Source organism: Pygocentrus nattereri, chromosome 23, assembly GCF_015220715.1.
Source record: "Pygocentrus nattereri isolate fPygNat1 chromosome 23, fPygNat1.pri, whole genome shotgun sequence".
Classification (NCBI taxonomy): Eukaryota; Metazoa; Chordata; class Actinopteri; order Characiformes; family Serrasalmidae; genus Pygocentrus; species Pygocentrus nattereri.
Window position 1 is genome coordinate 26794682 of NC_051233.1, and position 21322 is coordinate 26816003.

The 21322-nt window shown below is 39.5% G+C and overlaps 1 long non-coding RNA gene across 1 annotated transcript in view; it reads left to right on the top strand.

Moving 5' to 3' along the window:
* Window positions 1–20080, top strand: part of LOC119262203 — a 43677-nt gene extending 23597 nt beyond the window's left edge. The window contains exon 3 of the long non-coding RNA XR_005129475.1: window positions 19820–20080. This is a non-coding gene — a long non-coding RNA (uncharacterized LOC119262203). The remainder of the gene's footprint in view (window positions 1–19819) is intronic.
* The last annotated feature ends 1242 nt before the right edge of the window (window positions 20081–21322 follow it).

The following is a 21322-nucleotide window of genomic DNA, read 5'->3' on the forward strand; positions in this document are numbered from 1 at the left end:
TCGGGGGGCTATTATTTATAACAGATGAATCACAACTGTGAGAAAAGTCTTCCGGATGGGGGTTCTTCGTTTTTATGCTGGTGTAGTTTAATATGGTCTAATATTAAAGTTTAGTTGCTGCTTATAATGGGATAATTCAGTATTTTTCACTGGTAGCTCATTGAAACAAGTACATAGGTTCTATGGAAGTGCAGCTTCTACACATGCAAATTGTGTCATGATGGTGTTTGTAGGTAAGACATTTTTTTATGATTTGAATTTTACAAAATGTTTTTTATTTTGTCGAAAGAAAAACATCCTTTACATTTTTTTTCCCCACAGTTTAATATTTGCTTGATTTGGAAATGGAAGAAAGCTGCAAGGACAAACCCAAAGCTGTTGACAGAGTTGAAATATAATTAAAACAATAGTTTGTGAAAAAACACTTTGACACAGTTTTCCACTTTACTCCAGATGTAGTTGGTCAGCCAAGACATGTTTGGTGTCCAAATTTTGTTTCTTGAGTTTAGCACTGAAGCTACATGCCTAATGTTGCTAACAAGCAAAAAGAAGTCTAAAGTCAAGGTTTTCTATAAAAAAATGTCCCCAGAACTTCTCTCAACCTGCTCAACCTGTTTGGTAATGTTGTCCCAACTTCTCAATGTGGTTCAGAACACAGTATTCACCTTCACCATGTGGGTGAAAGCTGCAGGCAGCCTTTTGATGTTGAATTCCGTTACCACGCAGAATCCAACTTTCACACGGCACAGGCACATGGATGCCAACTTATGCTTTGTGCTGTTTCTATACTTTAAATATATTCAAATGAAACATTTAAAACGAGCTGTTATTTTTAAAAAGAAACAACCAACCATAGTGTTCATAAGCATGATGTGCATGCACATGAAGGAGAGTCAGATTTTGGCACATCTTGTTGTCTAAAATGCTGCATGATGACAGTGCAAGTTTTATTCTCTTTATATAGCTCACAGTAAGTCATAGTGTATCCTAAACCACATTGAATAGCCTGCATAACCTCTTTTCAGAGCTGGATATGGTTTTTATATGGAGTTTTATGGCAAAAAGAAGCAGACTTTGGAGACCAAACATGCTTTGGCTGATCGACTACATTTGGAGTAAGTTGAAAAATGTTGATTTTTTTTTCAAATCCTTTCCTTTAGCTGCTTGACTTGCAGTTCAATATTATTGCTCCAAATCTCCAAAAAAAAGTGTAACTTGAACATTTTTTATTGGCCCATGAAATTTAGACACAGTATAAAAGGCAGCTGGCCTTTTAAACTCATGTTAAAAAAAATAAGATGACAAAATTGGGAGAGCGGGTTTAGTTCCATAAGTGATAATACATAAATGCACAATTATTTTTGTTTTACACACAAACACAACTTGTCTTGTGAGGGTTAACGAGGAGTGGTATTAACCGTCCGCAATTCCAGCAAAGGTGCAGAAACAGGTCACAGGTAAATGTACAAGGGCAATTTCTCCAAACAACACCCATCAGTGCACACGGTTTCAGCTGAAATTAAGCCCATCATGCATTCTGCCTGGGAAGTGACTCGATCCGAAACAAAAAAAAACAAAAAAAGGAAAAAACGAATTGGATGCATCCAAAAAAAAAAAAAAAACGCAGGAAGAGGTGACAAAGTCAGTGATGGATTTGGGTGAGTGTGGAGAAGGTGTAATCATTTGAGAGTAGTTACTCATCGCAGCCTGTTACTCAGCCACAGATGTGTAACTCACACTTACACAGACCTGCTATCTATCATTCTCTTTCCTATCCAGCCTCACTGACGTTTAGTCACTGCGACTTAGTAACTGATAAATACGGAGTCTCCCTGAAACACCAGAGGGGAGTCTCCGGGTCACTTTCTCAAATGTATTAAACAACAGTCAGCTGGTCAGTTAAAAATACATAACGGCTGTCCAAGGATAAATAAAGGGTTTTCCATGGTGCTGCACAGGGTTGAGAAATACCACCCAAAGGGCAACTCCTTTACCAAAACATTGGAGTTCACCTAAGGGCCTAAGTTCTAATGAGATTGCCTTATTATGGCTGAAGGCTGTCCCAACTCATTAGCTTAAGTCATTAGTGTATGAGCAAACTTTTTTTTTTATTTTGTAAGATTAAACTAAAAGTACTTTATATATGAAATCCTAAATGAATTGGCCTTACTATTGATTGGCCAAATCAAGTCCTTGTGGCCCAAATTGTGGCCCATGATTGGGCCCACCAAAAAGGCCAATCTGTATGCAAATAAAGAAGCTTGATGCTCCCATGATGGTGCCGTTTGAGTTTGAAGGCTATCTAGCAACTTGTTCAGCAGTACATGTAGAATTATTATTTTTTTTACTTTGTAAGATTACACTGTATGTGTTACTCTTATGTGCACTTAATCTCATTGCTGTCGGAACAAAACCTGGCATCTCCATTTTTGTCATTTTCAGATTATGTTAAAAACTGAAAAATGTTTATAACCCTTTACATTGCAAATTTCATGATGAATGGACCAACAGAAACGGGCCAAAAAGACTTAAAAAAGGTCTGGTTACACTGACTCACATTAAAAATAAAGGTTTTTCCCTTCTCCTGTAAAATGATCATTTTGGAGATTTTGTTCTGACAAGAGTAATATATAAAATCCTAAAAAAGTGGCCCAATTTGTAGGTGGGCCCTATCAAAATCCTTGTGGCCTAAAGTGGAGCCCATGGACCAGCTTTAGGCTGCAGGGATTTTTGATTGGGCCCACCAAAAAGTAACATCATTACTAAAAAGACTTCATATTTGAAATCTTAAAAGAACTAGGGACACATTCAGCTTGGCTGAATCAAAGTCCTTGCAGCCTAAATTTGGTCTGCAGGCCCCTCTTTGAGCAGCCCTGACCTATTGAACAGTTCACTAGGTGAACCAAGATTGTTTTTTTCTTTATGGCATTGCTTTTTCAGAGTGTAGTAAAAGACAATATCCTGACAAATGGAAGAACCTACACTTTCCCAGCCCCAAAAGTGTATATTTGTTTCTTTTCTTGGTTAATTTGCTCCACTGAAGAGTTTCCAGCTTGGCTACTACTGAAAGGTCACACCTTATTTGAATCGTCTCTGCTAGCGTTTGGTGTTGACGAAAAAACAAATTCTTGCCAGTGTAAAAGGTTAGGAGGATAATCATTCATTCAAGACTACCAGAGAGGAAAAGAGGACGAAAGAAAGGCAGAAAAAAAGCGCTAGATAAACATTTTTCCGGATGCAATTTTGCGAGCAGGGGTAGATTTCCCAGTAGAAATCAGCCGCTTGGAGGAAATCATTTAGCCTCACTAAGTGCCAAATTGTATCCTTATTTTCCTGCTCTGGCCCTGCTTTCCAAACTGGTGGTAAGCGCCCTGCAATCTTTCACCCGATGACTGTGTAAACACGTCTTTAAGAGGGGAGACATAATCCTTGTGTGGCCTTTCTCTCTCTCTCTCTCACTCTCTCTGTCTCTCTCTTTCTCTCTCTCTTTTTCTCTCTCTCTGTCTCTCTCTCTCTCTTTCTCTCTCTCTGTCTCTCTCTCTGTCTCTCTCTTTCTCTTCCTCTGGAACATATGAACAATGTTTCAGAAATCTTTCGAGAGAATCCAGAGCAGTGGGTGGGAACTCATGGAGTGATCTTCGGCTAAAATAGATGTTCTAACTACACTGAATAATCATTTAGTCATCGCTACAGGACAGCAAGATGCACGTGGCCTTAATCCGATAAAGCAGGCCAATTTACAGGCGTTCTTACAAAGTTGAAAGCCAGAATTTCTGTTCAGTGAAAATGTTTTTCAATATACACTTTTAATACTCATAAGTCCTTGAAAACCACTTCTTATATTTGTTATAGTATGAATGAATTTCTCCCTCATTGTTCACTGAAACAAGGAGATATTGAGTTAGAGCAGATATTTCATTATGGTTTGAATTTGATGAAACGTTACTGTTGAGTAGATTTTTTGACAGATAAAAAGCATAATTTCCTAATTTTTGCTTCACTATGTCAACACGCTATGTTAACACAGGACATTGCATGTAAGTGTAACTCTTTACATAACTATGCAGTGAATTATATAATTGCATTTTAATAATGATAAAAATCGAATACGTAGTAAAACGACAGAAACTCCCGACTTGTAAGGGTTAATGTGTTACTCAAGCACAGTTTCATTCAGTTGGCATTTGGACCAAAACCAAACGCTCCATGCTAAAGCCATTAGCTTAATACATGGCAGAACGTCCTTCTATAACCTTTATAAATGGCTTTTTATTACATGCTGCCATAGTGAGTGCAAATGAAAAAGCTTCCGTTTTAGACCTTACATTTTCATGGGCAAATCTTTCTCAGTGGCTGCCTTTACTGGTACAAGTTTTCACAACTGGAGTGAATTCGTATTTTAGTACAACTGCAACAAGACTAAAGGACAGTGAGGGCTGTTTGGCCTCCAGTGGTCAACAACCCGCTTTGTGCATTGGTCCTGTTGAGCACTTCATTGCTAGATTCATGGAAATCTGACCAACAAATTAGTAGATGTCTCAACGTAAATAAAGCTGTCCAAATTTATGAGATTTCTTGCCTCATCTTGATACCTACCTTTCCCTGGGAAATGAAGGGAAAAAATAGAATAACAGCCATTCTTGGTGGGTAAAATATCCAGTTAGCCTATAACATACTAAGATTACTGCCTCCTGAACAAAGGAATTGCTCAATGAAGTTCCTTCAAAAAATAGCCATAATGTTAGCTTTTTTGACTTCTTTGCCACTGTTCTATCCGCTGTCCCAGAACTCTCCAAACCTAAACCACATTTCTGCTCAGATCAAACCCAGCATATGACCAACACCATCAGTCCTGACTGCTGAATGCAGAAACTGAAAAGCGATATAACTACATGTTAGAGCAAAATGGGGCTAAAACAGGCAAAGTCTTTACATGTATGGTACACCCTTTATCTGAAACACATGTACTGCCCCTTTCCCCTCTCAAAGTCTTCACACAAACTCTCCCTAACTGTCACTTCCTTTCGTAAACATTACAGAACATAGAAACCTCAGCCAGACGAGTCACTGAAAGCACAGACAACTGTTTTAGGTTTCTTTAGTAAAGCCCTCAGAGCACGAAAACACGTTAAGGCCTTCGTTTCCCTCATCGTTAACATTAAGTCTTTCAGTGCGGCCGTGTGCGTGCATCCTCCCGCTTTATTATAAACACATTTCTCTGCCATATTCGGTTTTGAAGGATACACACTTGGGGTCTGCTGTTGCTGGCTGTAGTCCAGCATGTTTGGCCTGAGGTGAAACGTGGACTTTTATTTCAGGAGGAACCAAAATGATGTTGTACAGAAGATAAAACAGTGACTTAAAGGGGAATTTGACAGATTTTTCAAAAACAATTCTGCTTTTTTACATATTAAAACTTATTATTCTGTAACTATATAGACTTTACTGCAAACTAGCTGAGCAATTCTTAGGTTATAAAAGTGTGTAATAAAATGTTGGGCCTTGGCGATTTGAGAGGTTAAATGTTTAAGACGTAAGCAAAGTCATTTTGAGTGCTTTGATGTAAAACTTGAATCCGAACTGGTCATAATCATTTTCCACTAACCCTCTTAGGCAGGCAGTGTCATATGTGACATCAATGGATGTCATACATAAAAGAAAAAACAAACGTTTCTGGAACGCTGCATGCTAGAGACTTTTATTTTGCCCAGAACAGTAGCATTGTTCTCTCAACAAGTCAGGAACACAGCTTCTGATTGGTCGACAGACTCAATCAGAGGTGTCAGCGTGTGGCTAACAGCCATGCTAACAGCAATCACTTTTTTCAACACGTACAAATGGATAAATAATCACAGAAGACATTCAGGCGCACATTGTCAGAATGCATCCTAACCCAACAAGCCAACATACATGACACTCCGCGAGGTGAACGCCCACACCTCTGTGTCCCCTCCCCTTCCCTCAGTGTCCTATTGTCACCTGTCTGAGACTTCTCATAGGTAGGAGGGTGAGGGTCAAGCGGCTGTAAAGATGAATACACAAAGGCTCGCTCTGTCCATCTTAGGAGCAGGTGAGCACATATCATCTTCCCTCAGTGCCTGGCCCATCTGCTCAAATAAACCCTAGAAGGAAACGACCTGAAACTTTGCCTTGTTGAGGCAAGGCGGGGAGACACCAAATTAGACCTGTCAGTCAAAACTGTACATTACAAATTTGTAATTGTAAGTTTTTTTCTCCTAATTTAGTCATATTCAATTCACCCACTGATTAGGACACCCCCAATCACACAATACCACTAGTGCCAAGAGCGCGAAGGCAAACAAGCTTCCTTTTAGTTTTGTGAAACCAGCCACTGCAACTTTTCAAACTGCTGCTAACATCATATCACTGGATAGCTTCAACACACTTGGAGGAGAATGCTAACTGCCAGATTTGCTATGTCAGCTAAGAGATGCCTGTGCTGGCTAGCATCACAGGAGATGATAGGGGGTTACAGAGGACTGTCCCAACCACCCAGAGAGAGGGAGGCCAGTTGTGCTCTCCTGGACTCCCAGCTAAATGTAAGAAGTTTAACCCAATTTTTCCTCCAAATGCTAATGCCCACCCGAGCTAGGTCCCCCTCTACCAAGCTGGGAGGATGAGGGCTAGCATGGGCTTCCTCTAACTGACCTTTTCAAGCAATCATTAAAGCAAAGTCACTGGACAGCTCAACATATTTGGAGGAGAATGCCAATTGCCAATTATTTAAGCTAGCAGATGCCCTCAGTGACTAGCATTGTAAATGATGATAGAGAGGGTGGTCCACCACTCCCACCTAGAAGGCCAAAAATGCTCTGTGGAACTCCTGGGAATGAATGACTGAGGCCTGATATCAAATCTCCAGTATGACAGTTGTGCCACTCACGAGCTCCACAGATTTGTAATTTTATTTTCCCTCGAGGAAATTATCCGTTTCAAGTGATAGCTTGGTCACATCATTTTCCTCTTACCCCAAATCGAGCTGATAAGCCAACAAATTGGGAGCTAGGCTTTGCACTGAAGCTAAGGTAGTCAATAGAAGCTAATAATTAGTTAGCATTGTGCTAACTCCACTCCAGAATCATCACATAATTACTTTAAACCACATTGAGTTGTTCAGTAATCTTAAATAGACTTTCTATATTCTGATAATAGTCATATACAAATGTTTAAACACCCCATCGAATGATGCGTTGCTGATTTGAAGTAAATAAAATGGGATAATATAAATTTAAATAAGCCATTTTTCTGCCGATGTAATTTTATTGTATGACATACTGTTATCTACAAAAATGGACAATGGTAAAAAAATATAGACACTACTGTTTTTATCTATGCTTCTAACTAAGCAAGTGCCTTTCTTCCATCCATCTATCCATCCATCCATCCATCAATGCCATTAATTCGGTTTTGGAGTCTCAGTGTAATTGTTTTTCATGTGTTTAGGGGTCCAAGTACCAAAGGCTGTGTTTTTAATGTTTCCATGCATGCCTTTTACTTCCATGAGAGAACATTGTAACTTAATGTGGAACAGTGAAATGGGCTTGAATGGCGTGAAGTTATTCCACACTCCTTTAAAGAGGGAACGTGCCTGTAAAAACCTTGTTACATGCACATTATAGCTGCTCCATAAAAAATCACTCAATTATAGGGTGAGAGAGATGGAGGGGTAGTGGAGAGGACAGATGCTCTGTCAAACTCAGAAAGAGTCCACATGTTAGAGAGCAGCATGTCCAGTCAAACTAGCCTTGCACAGCTGTTCTACACACATACACCGGCCTGGTACTCCAGTATTACTATAAACACCATAATAAAAAAGACGCACCTCAGATTTTACATGAAAACTAATATTTTATAGCCGTCCACCCATGGTGTATAGACTTTAACGTGATTCCTTTTACATTTAAGAAGTTATTTTATTAAGATTTTAATTTGATGAAAAGTTTGTGTTGCTTACAGCAGTGGCACACCATGACTATAAGAGCAAGGCCTTGTTTGGCCCAAAAAACACCTCTAAGACAATATTAATTTCTCCTAGCATCTGTAGGTAGTATTGTAGCACTAAGCTAAAAGCAATTTGCATAAACACTTCTTGTCTGTTCTATGTTAAACACAGACACTTAAAGCTTGTGAAAGACAAATTCCATATTTAGTTTGAAGCTTGTAATGGATGTTTAAATGTATTTGTATGTATAAGGTTTACAGTGATTACTTCAGTGAAGAGCCATGACTGGCTGAAACTTGGTTAGGCTACTTCACAGTCAGGTTTTCACAGTCAGTGATATATATCTGAGCATCCAGAAGTCCTAGAGTGACATTCCTTCTCATAAACTCGTCACCAGCCATTGTAAATCAAATCATGATTGGTTGATTCCACGGTCACATCCTAATTACATTAGTGGCTAATCTGATATGTTAGGCCTTCAGTTCAGATCCTGGAGGCCTAACCAATGGAAGAGCTTGCTTTGTTGCATTTTCCTAGATATGACACAGAAGATTTCATTGAACATTTCAGGAATTTTCCCTTTGCTTCCAACTAAAACTTCAAACTTAACAATTATAAAAGAGTTAGTACAATAAGTTTAAATACAACAAGTACAATGATTATACAATGATGATATATATTTATGCACACACACACACACACACACACACACACACACTTATGCAAGCCCATCTCCACACATATGGCCCTCCTCATGACCTAATCCCATCTCCCTCCAAAACGTCAATAATCACCCTCCACCACACTATGGCTCCCCCAGACACGTCCCAACACTGAAGCTTCTTCACATTCCTCCACCTAAAACCCCGCCCCATCCCTCTCTAGTGCTCTCTCGGACCCTTTCCAGGCCCATTTTCATGCGTGCCGCGCTCTCATGAATCACTCCATATGCTGAAGCCATTTGCCGCATTGCTCCCAGAAGTCCAGTGAAAGCTGAAAGAGCGGAGTGAGGCGATAAATCTGGCCGGCTGGGCTGCAAGACATGCCGATCGAGGCCCCGGCAGCAGTCTGAAGGGCCAGGGGCCCACAGGAGATAGCAAAGCCAGCCCTGCTCTTCCTCTCTGGCCCATAATCTCTCTGAGATGGAGATTCACATGGGGATCAAAACTGACACGCAAGCCCAGCTTGTGAATCGCACCTTCTCATTTCACGAGAGGCCCTGAAGTTAAAGTAGGAAAAAGAGAGATAGTAAGATGAAGATGAAGTAGGACGAAATGGAAAAACAGAGATGGTGAGATTCAATTACAGTTCTTTAGAAAGTGCATCATAAAATCTCAAATTTGATTGCAATACATTTATACTTTATCAGTCTTTGGAACATGATATATCTTCAAATCTCACGTTTGTCCAAAATTCAGTTTGATTACAATACTCTATGACAAAATCTAATGCATCATAGAATTGGGTTCATTATGATTTTTGGAAATTATTTAATGCCTCATCTTCTATCCAGTTAGCATTATTAGCAAAATGATTCAGTTCATATTTACATCTGAAATTTGATTAGATTGTATTTTTTAGAAAATGATTCATAGCATCATGAAATCTGAGATTTGACCATTGAATTGAACAGGCTCCGATTCAAATGTGATTCTTTCAGAAATGATTCAATGTATGACAAAATCTGAAATTTTACCCCAATTCAATTTGATTAGAATTCTTTAGAACCTGGCTGAAATTTGCCTGAAATTCAGTTTGATTACAATCACTGAGGAAAGAATTCAATGCTTGATGTCATCTCAAGTTCTCCATAATTCAATTCTATTATGATTCTTTTTGGAAAAAATATATCATCGTGAAATGTGATTATTTTACTATGATTCAATTTAATTATGATTCTTTAGGAAATGAGTTAGTGAATCATGATATCTCAAATATGAATGTAATTAAGTTCAGAGTTGATTATTTTGGTATGAGTAGGAGTTTTATTTTTACAGTTATTCTTAACACACAAATAGAAGTACTGTTTACGCAGTAGTCAGATACAGACAATAAAAACAATATTTATAATGTATTTAATGTTTACATATAAAAATAGCTTGAGAATTTGACTTTGGACCAAAAAAAAATTTGAGCACAATTTATCACCATTATTATCATCATTTATTACAACCCCAATTCCAGTGAAGTTGGGACGTTGTGTAAAACATAAATAAAAACAGAATATGATGCTTTGCAAATCCTTTTCAACCTATATTCAATTGAATACACTACAAATACGAGATATTTAATGTTCAAATTAATAAACTTTATAGTTTTTTGCAAATGTTCACTCATTTTAAATTTGATGCCTGCAACACGTTCCAAAGAAGCTGGGACAGGGGCAACAAAAGACTGGGAAAGTTGAGGAATACTCATAAAACACCTGTTTGGAACATTCCACAGGTGAACAGGTTATTTGGAAACAGGTGAGTGTCATCACTGGGTATAAAGGGAGCATCCCTGAAAGGCTCAGTTGTTCACAAGCAAGGATTGGGCGAGGTTCACCACTTTGTGAACACCTGCGACCAACAGTTTAAGAATGTTTCTTAACATGCAATTGCAAGGAATTTAGGGATTTCATCATCTACAGTCCATAATATCATTAAAAGATTCAGAGAATCTGGAGAAATCTCTGCAAGTAAGCAGCAAGGCAGAGAACCAACATTGAATGCCCGTGACCTTCGATCCCTCAGGCGGCACTTTAAAAACCCACATCATTCTGTAATGGATATTCCCACATGGGCTCAGGAACACTTCAGAAAACCCTTGTCAGTGAACACAGTTCGTCGCTCCAAGTTAAAACTCTGCCATGCAAAGTGAAAGCCAGATATCAACAACACCCAGAAACGCCGCCGGCTTCTCTGGGCCCGATCTCATCTGAGATGGACTGACACACAGTGGAAAAGTGTCCTGTGGTCTGACGAGTCCACATTTCAAATTGTTTTTGGAAATCATGGACGTCGCGTCTTCTGGGCCAAAGACAAAAAGGACTGTCCGGATTGTTATCAACGCAAAGTTCAAAAGCCAGCATCTCTGATGGTGTGGGAGGGGGTGTTAGTGCCCATGGCGTGGGTAACTTGCACATCTGTGAAGGCACCATTAATGCTGAAAGGTACATACAGGTTTTGGAGCAACATCTGCTGCCATCCAAGCAACGTCTTTTTCAGGGACGTCCTGCTTATTTCAGCAAGACAATGCCAAGCCACATTCTGTGTTACAACAGCGTGGCTTCGTAGTAAAAGAGTGCGGGTACTAGACTGACCTGCCTGCAGTCCAGACCCGTCTCCCGTTGAAAATGCGTGGCGCATTATGAAGCGCAAAATATGACAACGGAGACCCCGGACTGTTGAACAACTGAAGTTGTACTTCAAGCAAGAATGGGAAAGAATTCCACCTGCAAAGCCTCAACAATTGGTGTCCTCAGTTCCCAAACACTTATTGAGTGTTGTTAAAAGGAAAGGTGATGTAACACAGTGGTAAACATGCCCCTGTCCCAACTTCTTTGGAACGTGTTGCAGACATCAAATTCAAAATGAGTGAATATTTGCAAAAAACAATAAAGTTTATCAATTTGAACATTAAATATCTTGTCTTTGTAGTGTATTCAATTGTATAAAGGATGGAAAGGATTTGCAAATCATCGTATTCCTTTTTTATTTGTGTTTTACACAATGTCCCAACTTCATTGGAATTGGGGTTGTACTATTGATTTCAAAATGTATACAGTTGAATGACCAGCTTCAGACTGTTGCATTTTCAGACCCATAGACAGAGTATCCAGGAGGGTTTAGGAGGAAGGGTGGTCATAAGAGCGCCTCTAGGGGCCAAAGGTCACAGCATTAGGCTGCTATCAGTGTTGATAAAGCTCCTTGCTGTGAAGGCAGGAGTGAATGTGAGCTCTATGTAGAACAACAAGCCACCTTTATTCACCAAGCCTGCTAATAACTGCCCTGAGGTTCAGTCTCAGAACAGATCCGCTGCTGGAGGATGCTGCCAAGCTCTAGTGGCCTCAAACGGGGGCAGTAGGTTTGGGATGCCTCCGGGTGCTGCTACTCGACACAGGTCCATGTATACACATAGACACACACAATGCTGTTTTTGTGCTGACACCTTCCTATGTAATACACATCACCCATCAAACGTTTGGAGATGGCTGTATGTTCAAAATGTTTTTAATATAAATATTAGAAATGGTTTTGTTCTTTGCAATAAATTAAAATACTGAAGAGAAAGCTGTTTAGATCTTGAAAATTTGATAATAGGCCTACCTTGATAAAAACTACTTAATTCTGCACATTTGATTGCCTTGTTGCAATGTTAGCACTCATGAGACACTTTGCTTAGTATGAAGCTGAATATGACCCAAAACAATATGTTTTTATTGATCTCATCCTTCAAAGTAGCTCACTTTGCTTGCAAATCGCACAACGTTGTATACAATGTATATTGAAATATTATTCCCTAAACAATTCCCTAAAATGTATTATGTTTCATTGAGGTTTTATTCAACATTTCAAGAACTCTGTGAGCATAAAATGAATAAAGTAATACTTGATATCGTGTAGTTAATTCTTTACAGACATTTCATGAGGAATTCGGGATGTTAATGGTATTGTAACATAGTTCTTATGATTTTAAAGCTTAATCATTTTAGAGTCTCAATTTATAGTTATTTAGCTGTGAAGTTGCACAAGAAAATCGTTTTACTGACCTGTGATTTGAAACGTTTGAACAGTATTGTATAAATCAATTAGTAAGTCAAAAAGTAGCTGTGACTTTGGGTCAGTAATTATTGTGGGATGATTTACGAATGGGTTCCATCGAGCCCATCATAACTAATCCAGAAAACCCAAAGTTACAGAAAGTTCACTAGCATATTCAGTCTAGAGCTAGCATATCCATCATGCTAGCAAGTGGTTACTCTATTATTGAACCGAGAAGTTTGTTCATTTTATGATTTTTGAATATGATGCATATCTGTTTTGTCAAATATGAAAAAGTGAGTTATTAAATTTCACTTCTATGCACAGTTTAATCTCTACACTCCTACAAAAGATTGTTCTTCAAGGGTTCTTAGTAAAGGAAATGGTTCTATATAGAACAGTGAGGGATTGCATGGTGAAATGGTTCTTTGTGTTGATGGAGAATGTGATAATATATATATATTTTTTGGTGCTATATAAAGTTATATGCAACACATACAACACAAATTTCTGTATTTCTTATATTTTATATGTGAAGAACCTCATGAAATAGGCTTGTAACTCATTAACTCATGTTTAGCAAGCTGAATAGTCTCCACTAGAGGGAGCTATTAATACTTTGGGTGCGTAACAAAAGCATTGCTTTGCATCAAGGACACTGTTTGACACTGTTTATTCTTTAAAGTGCAAAAAAAGTGATCATGAGCATATTGTCATTGTTCTGAAGGCCTAACATTCATTGTAGAAGATATAAAGAAGTACAAGGCACTAATAAATGGAAAAAAATTAAATCCAACCTACCTTCTTTACTTCTATACTTTTTTTGCCTCAGGCCACCACACATATTTTACTTTAGCCCTTCAAGACAAAATGTTTTGCTCTAGAAAATACTGTCTAGACACGTATAGAGTACTGTTGATGTTCACAAAGGAATAACACCAAACGCCTCCATTATACATTGTCAAAAACCAAAGGAAACATTTGCTATATGAGGTCTATCACATTACAAGAATGCAAGCTCAGCAGCTCCAGAACCCAGGCAGAGTCACAGAGGAAAAAAAGTCAATAACTCTGTCTGAGAGTTCCATTGATCTGCTGAAAGTGAGATACTGTATGGAACTCACTCCTGATCAGACACTGGGGTATTATAACTACACCCACTGCACGGCAGAAACCCCACCGACAGCTTCATCCTGACCTAATCATATTACGTTCGTGATATAAAGGAGGCGTGGTAGCTGTGGAGAATAGGCCAGTGTGTTATTTTGGTGCTCTGTATCTGTATTCTGAGATAATGTCAGACCCCTATAGCTCAGAGAGCAAATCAAATCACAGCCAGACAATGTGACTTTGACCTGAGACAATGAAATCACAGCACATCTGCTATCAGCACAGCCAATGAGCTAACTGCACTCACAAACAGCTACAGAGAGAGAGAGAGAACAGAGGAGATGGCACAGAAAAAAAGAAAGAAAGAAAGAAAGAAAGAAAGAAAGAAAGAAAGAAAGAAAGAAAGAAAGAAAGAAAGAAAGAAAGAAAAGGGAAAAACTGAAAAGTGGGAAAGAAAGAGAAAAAGAAAAGGTGTTACTTAAAGGATGCAAGAAAGAAAGGGGGAAAAGTAAGGAAGAGAAAATAAAAAGAAAAGAGAAATGGAAGAAAGAAAAAGAAGAAGGAGAGAAAAAGGGAAAGAAGAAAAACAGACTAGAAAGAAAGGAAAATAAGGGAAGAGAAAAAAAAGAAAAGAGAAGGGGAAATAAGAAAGTACAGAAGACGGAGAAAAAAGAAGAAAAATAGCGACTAAAAGTAAAGAAGTAAAGAAAGAAAGAAAAAAAGAAAGAAAGAAAACAAAAAGTTTATAAAGCAAATACTGTGTTTGTGTGTGTGTGTGTGTGTGTGTGTGTGTGTGTGTGTGTGTGTGTGTGTGTGTGTGTGTGAGAGAGAGAGACAGCGAGAGAGAGAGAGAGAGAGAGAAGGAGGGGGCGATGTGATGGGAGATGAGGGAAAGAGAGAGAGACCAATGGGAGGAGGAAAAGTTGTGAAGTCATAGAGTGAATGGGGGAAGATACTGTGTTTGTGTGGGCTGAAGGTAAGACAGTGTGATGGGATGTGATAAGTGGAGGCGCCGTGCTGCTGGGAGCTCTGACTGATGAGCAGTCACACTCTTACAGATAAGATAGACAGACACACACACACACACACACACACAGACACACACACACATACTCACATACACACACACACATACTCACATGGGCACATTATATAACATTTAAATAAAGAGACCTTTAGGACACAGCTGGTGCCCCGATTAACCACTGTAGAGATGCAGACAACACTTACAGAGGGTGCTATGCTAAGACTGATGTCTCAGGACATCGAAAACACACAGTATGCACACTCCTGCAGCCGCACACTCACACAGCACTAACTCCCTCGACAATCATTGTTTTGTCTCCATATCTAGAACTCCTACTGTATCTCAGCTAGGCAAAACCATGGAGGCTGTAATTAGTGTCACTGTGTTAGGGAACAAAGAAGTAAAAGTCTGACCTATTGTGTGGCCACAGACTGCTCTGAAGACGGCTGGAAATAAAGAGGGGATGACCGAAAGAGATAAGATTTTGTCCATTATCTTTAATCAAATCATCCTGTATGCATGATATAGTGCCAGTTAGCATGACGTTAGTACAACCCCAATTGCAATGAATTTGGGATGTTGTGTAAAACATAAATAAAAACAGAATACGATGATTTGCAAATCCTTTTTCAACCTATATTCAATCGAATACACTACAAAACAAGATATTTATGAATTTAATGTTCAAATTGATAAACTTTATTGTTTTTCGCAAATATTCACTCATTTTGAATTTGATGCCTGAAACACGTTCCAAAGAAGTTGGGACAGGGGCATGTTTACCACTGTGTTACATCACCTTTCCTTTTAGCTCAAATAAGCGTTTGGGAACTGAGGACAGTAATTGTTGAGGCTTTGTAGGTGGAATTCTTTCCCATTCTTGCTTGATGTACAACTTCAGTTACTCAACAGTCCGGGGTCTCCGTTGGCGTATTTTGCGCTTCATAATGTGCCACACGTTTTCAATGGGAGACAGGTCTGGACTGCAGGCAGGCCAGTCTAGTACCCGCACTCTTTTACTATGAAGCCACGCTGTTGTAACACGTGCAGAATGTGGCTTGGCGTTGTCTTGCTGAAATAAGCAGGACGTCCCTGAAAAAGACGTTGCTTGGATGGCAGCATATGTTGCTCCAAAACCTGTATGTACCTTTCAGCATTAATGGTGCCTTCACAGATGTGCAAGTTACCCACGCCATGGGCACTAACACACCCCCACACCATCAGAGATGCTGGCTTTTGAACTTTGCGCTGATAACAATCCGGACAGTCCTTTTCCTCTTTGACCCGGAGGACACGACGTCCATGATTTCCAAAAACAATCTGAAATGTGGACTCGTCAGACCACAGGACACTTTTCCACTTTGCGTCAGTCCATCTCAGATGAGCTCGGGCCCAGAGAAGCCGGCGGTGTTTCTGGGTGTTGGTGATATCTGGCTTTCGCTTTGCATGGCAGAGTTTTAACTTGCACTTGTAGATGGAGCGACGAACTGAGTTCACTGACAAGGGTTTTCTGAAGTGTTCCTGAGCCCATGTGGGAATATCCGTTACAGAATGATGTCGGTTTTTAATGCAGTGCCGTCTGAGGGATCGAAGGTCACGGGCATTCAATGTTGGTTTTCTGCCTTGCCGCTTACTCACAGAGATTTCTCCAGATTCTCTGAATCTTTTGATGATATTACGGACTGTAGATGATAAAATCCCTAAATTCCTTGCAATTGCATGTTGAGAAACATTGTTCTTAAACTGTTGGTAGCAGTTGTTCACAAAGTGGTGAACCTCGCCCAGTCCTTGCTTGTGAACAACTGAGCCTTTCAGGGATGCTCCTTTTATACCCAATGATGACACTCACCTGTTTCCAATTAACCTGTTCAACTGTGGAAAACAGTTGATTTTTGAGCATTCCTCAACTTTCCCAGTCTTTTGTCGTCCCCTGTCCCAACTTCTTTGGAATGTGTTGCAGGCATCAAATTCAAAATGAGTGAATATTTGCAAAAAACAATAAAGTTTATCCATTTGAACATTAAATATCGTCTTTGTAGTGTATTCAATTGAATATAAGTTGAAAAGGATTTGCAAATCATTGTATTCTGTTTGTATTTATGTTTTACACAACGTCCCAACTTCACTGGAATTGGGGTTGTAAGGGTTGAGTTTAAAATACGCCACCTTGTGCCGAGATGTAATTGTGTTACCCACCCTTATTCAGAAAAGAAAGAAAGGAATTTGATCAGTTAGAACTGTATATGGTTTTGGGTTTATGATGAATTATTCCAGAATGAGTCCATATGCGGATAGAAATGTGGATATACATAACAACCACTTTATTGGAAACACCTTCTTTGTGGCTACACCTTGCTGGTATACAGTTTGAGAGTGTAGCCCATCTGTTAATGCACAGTTTGTGTTAGTGATCTTCTAGCTTTCACCAGCAGTCAATTTCTGACCACTTAGCTTTTCTTGACTGGATACTTTTTCTTGGTGGACCAAGGGCTGATTCTAGATAAAAGCAGAATAAACAGACTCTGAACCACAAGCCCTGCTCCCCTTTCAACCATTATATATAGACACAGCCGTGTGGTGGAGAGTGTCTTGGCTCGCAGGTCAGTTAAACTCAGCTTCCGCTGTGAAGAGTGTCCTGTCTTACAGGCAAGTCAAACTCATACTCCACAATGAAAAGTCTTTTGGCTTGTGGCCCAGTCAAATTCTGCTTCCTCAATGAAGAGTGAATAGTCTCTCAGCTCAAAGCCCAGTCAAACTCTACTTACACACACAGCACACAGACCAGTCACAGGCAACTCTGCTTATATTGTTAAGAGTGTCCTGGCTTGAAACCCAGTCAAGTCGGCTTCTGTTGTGAAGAGTGTTCTGGCTCATGGCCTAGTCAAATGTCCCAGCATGCACTCAAGTATAACTTGGCTTCTGTTGTGAAGACTGTCTTGGTTTATGGACCAGTCTGACACTTCTTCTGTGGGGTAGAGTGTTCCAGCGTGTGGCCCATTTAAACTCTGCTTCTATGGTAGTAACAGTCTCACAGTTCATGGCCCAGTCAAATGTCACTTCTGTTGCGGAGTGTCCCAACTTGCAACCCAGGCAAACTGCTTTTATTGTGAAGTGTGTCCTAGCTCATGGTCCAGTCTAACTCTGCTTCTGTGGTGAGCAGTGTTCCACTGTGTATTGTAGTTTACTTTTTTGTTGAATGCACTGTTTATTGTAGTTTACTGGTATTGTATTGTATTGTATTGTACAGCACGGAGTTCTGTGTTCAGCCCTGTTCCTTTTTCTCTCGGTATCAACAGTGACTTTTGTTTCTAGCAGTATCTGAGCTCAGGACTGTCTTTCTCTCTAACCTATTGGTAACTAGCAAAGATACTTTCTCTAGATAGACAAAGCACTTCTTGTAAGTCACTCTGGATAAGAGCGTCTGCTAAATGCTGTAAATGTAACTGTAAATGTTCCAGCTTGTGGCCTGATCAAATTCTGCTTCCATGGTAAGACGGGACCTACAGGGACCTACAGGGACATTGAGAGGAAGTGAAATGTAGGTGATTCTAGTGGACTTTTAGTGTATGCTTTTAATTTTTATTAAAGGGCTTTTTATAATTTATTATTTTATTGTGGCAAATTCAAGCCTTGTGTGGTACTTAAGCTCATTTGCACATCTCATTAAACCTTGGGGAAACCCTGTTTTGATGCAAAACTCTATCTTGGTGAAGTTTGCATTTACCTTATGTTCTGCAATGTTGTATGTATATTATTGCGTCTAGTTACTGAATTTTGGCAGGTTTGATTTCATTACTGTTTACGGGACAACCAGATAGCTCCATAGCTAACCACAAGCATTGCACTCTAAGCTTTAGAGTGTTTACTGGTTCATCATGCTGCCTGATCCCAATTTAAATGAAATAAGTTGTTAAGGCTATTAAAGGTAACTAGACTAATTTAGTGGCTGCTTTCTAGCTAATGCTAAAGCTTTCGGCTTGAGGCTGTTAATGGCACTGTACTATGTTGATCATTGTAAATATATGCATTTTTGACCAGATTGCACAAGAATGGCTAAAAACAATACATATAAAAATACATATATAGATTTTTTTCAGTTTTCTTTTTTTTTTTAAGCTACTCTTTACATTGTCTGCAAATTCTGATGAATGGACCAGTAGTAATGTTTCAAGTTAGCTTGGAATTCTCTAAAGTTGAGATTTTAGAGGTACTTGTGTTTCTTTGGACAGCAATGATATGCTTGTCATATGGCCAGTGGCCCGCATGGTGCTGTAGGTTATTGAGACAAATGCTGTACTGTGAGATATAGTTAGCACTGACCCCTTGCCATGAGGCTAGCCATCTCCAGGGGCAGTCCAGTCTGCGCATCCTCATTGGACCAATCCTCATTGTCTTTGTCCCATTGAACTAATGGATATTCCTCGTGAAATGGAAGGCCTCTTGCCCTCTTCTTACACAAAGCCCTGAAGTAAGTCTTAAAAGTCACACGCTTTAAATGGGTCACAGCTCCTGTCGCGCCAGGCCACATGAACGGCCTCAGTAGTTGCTGTAGCTATAATGGGGGATTGGAGCGGCGAGGGTCTAAAAGGAGGAACACACTAGGCCGGGGGCATTTGCACTAACACCGTCATTTTTTTGCATTTTTTTATTTTTTTATTTTTCTGGGAAACGCTAGCTGTGAGCATTATCGCAGCAGCCTCTCCCTAGAGTTGTGAGCATTACAGTCAAAGAGAAATATAAAAAAAAAATAAATAAATAACAAAAAACCCTAGAATAAAATAATTATCGCTGGAGCTTTTCTCTCTCCGCACATAAGCCTTTGTAGCTGTGCGGCGATTAGGTTGGAAAAGCGGGGCAGCGGCTTACGGATTTCTGAAATTTTGTATTTGTATAATGTGTCCTCTGTGCAGATGTGCAAATTGGGCCACAGAGAGAGACACAGAGAGAATCTATTCGTTTTTTTTTTTCTTTCAGATAAAACCATCAACGTGGCACGGTCTCTGGGATAAAACAGATGTTGCCATCCAGTTGTGCTCTTTTCTCACTCAGACTGAGGACAGATATCACTCACCCATCTCCCATGTTGCACCAGGGCATCATATTGCCGAGGCTGTTATCCACGTTACATGGATATCACTGTGTGTAATTCACTTTAAGTGCATCCATCCATTCATTTATTCACTCATTTGTTCACTTTCCGTTCTCTAAATAAAACCCTGCGGTGTTGCTCATTGACATTTCTGTAAAGGAACGTTTTTAAAGTTTAAAGAACCTCCACATAACAAAGCTTCTTTTCTAGTTAAAGGCTTTCCGTAGAACTGTACATCCAAGCAAAGAACCATGAAAATGTGTCTTTTTTAGATTGTGCAGGTTATTAGAACATTCAGTAATAAAGTACAATATTTAAAACAAAAGCTTTATAGTGTCCTAATCTAATGCACTACAAAGATTCTGTGTCAAATGTGTTGCAAAATATTACATTTAGTGAAACTTACTTAGCTTCGTTATCCATTTGGGCTCATTGTTTTAAGCCTGAAATGACAAGCTCTGCCGAACTGCAGTCTCCAGCCAGTACTAGGTCTAGTACTGAAATCTGATTGGCTGTGACATCCTCAAAGCCACTGTATGATACTGTAAAAACACACTTAATATGATCTCCTTCATTTTGTTTAAACTGAAAAACAGAAACGTTGACAAACTGTGCGAATGTCATTACATGGCAACATTTAATACAGAAAGTTTTAATTTGCTTTATGAAAGGCCAGAATTTATCCGGTTTTACACTAATTATGCTTATTTCTATTAGCGCCCTTATGGGATTTGCAGTATTGTGTTAGCGTCAAGCTAGTGGTTGTTCTGTAGCAGCTGTACATGGACATTTAGAACTTGTATCACAAACATTTGAGGCTTATAACTGCTCGTAACAGATATTTAAGGCCCAGATTCCCAAAAGTATCTTAGAATTAAGGTGATCTTAATCTCATGTTAAAGCAATAGATGTATGTCTAGGGCAAACAGTTGAAGGTTCGCAATTGTATTGCACATTGTATTCCTTACTAAGGTCTACAACTACTACCACAACTCACTAGCTGGATAAGCAGGTAGCAAGGAGGTAGCAAATCTATTATATAAAGTTCTACCATCTGGACTTTGTGCAGAGTTGGTTTGAAACTGCAATGTTACCGAGGGTGTATTGTAAATGTTGCCATGGTGATAGCATCCACTGAAAATTTGTAATGTTCAGTTTCATTTATTTGGGATGGAAAGAAGTGTATCCTGCCTTCCGCCTGATGACTGCTGGGATAGGCTCCAGCACCCCCCGCGACCCTGACGGAGAAGCGGCTTAGAAAATGGATGGATGGATGGATGGAGGATGGATGGAAAGAAGGCATGAAGATGCAAGAACTCCATTATGCATGACAACATTGTAGTTTTACTGGCATTGGAAAACTTGGAAATTTATTGAGACCTGGCTTC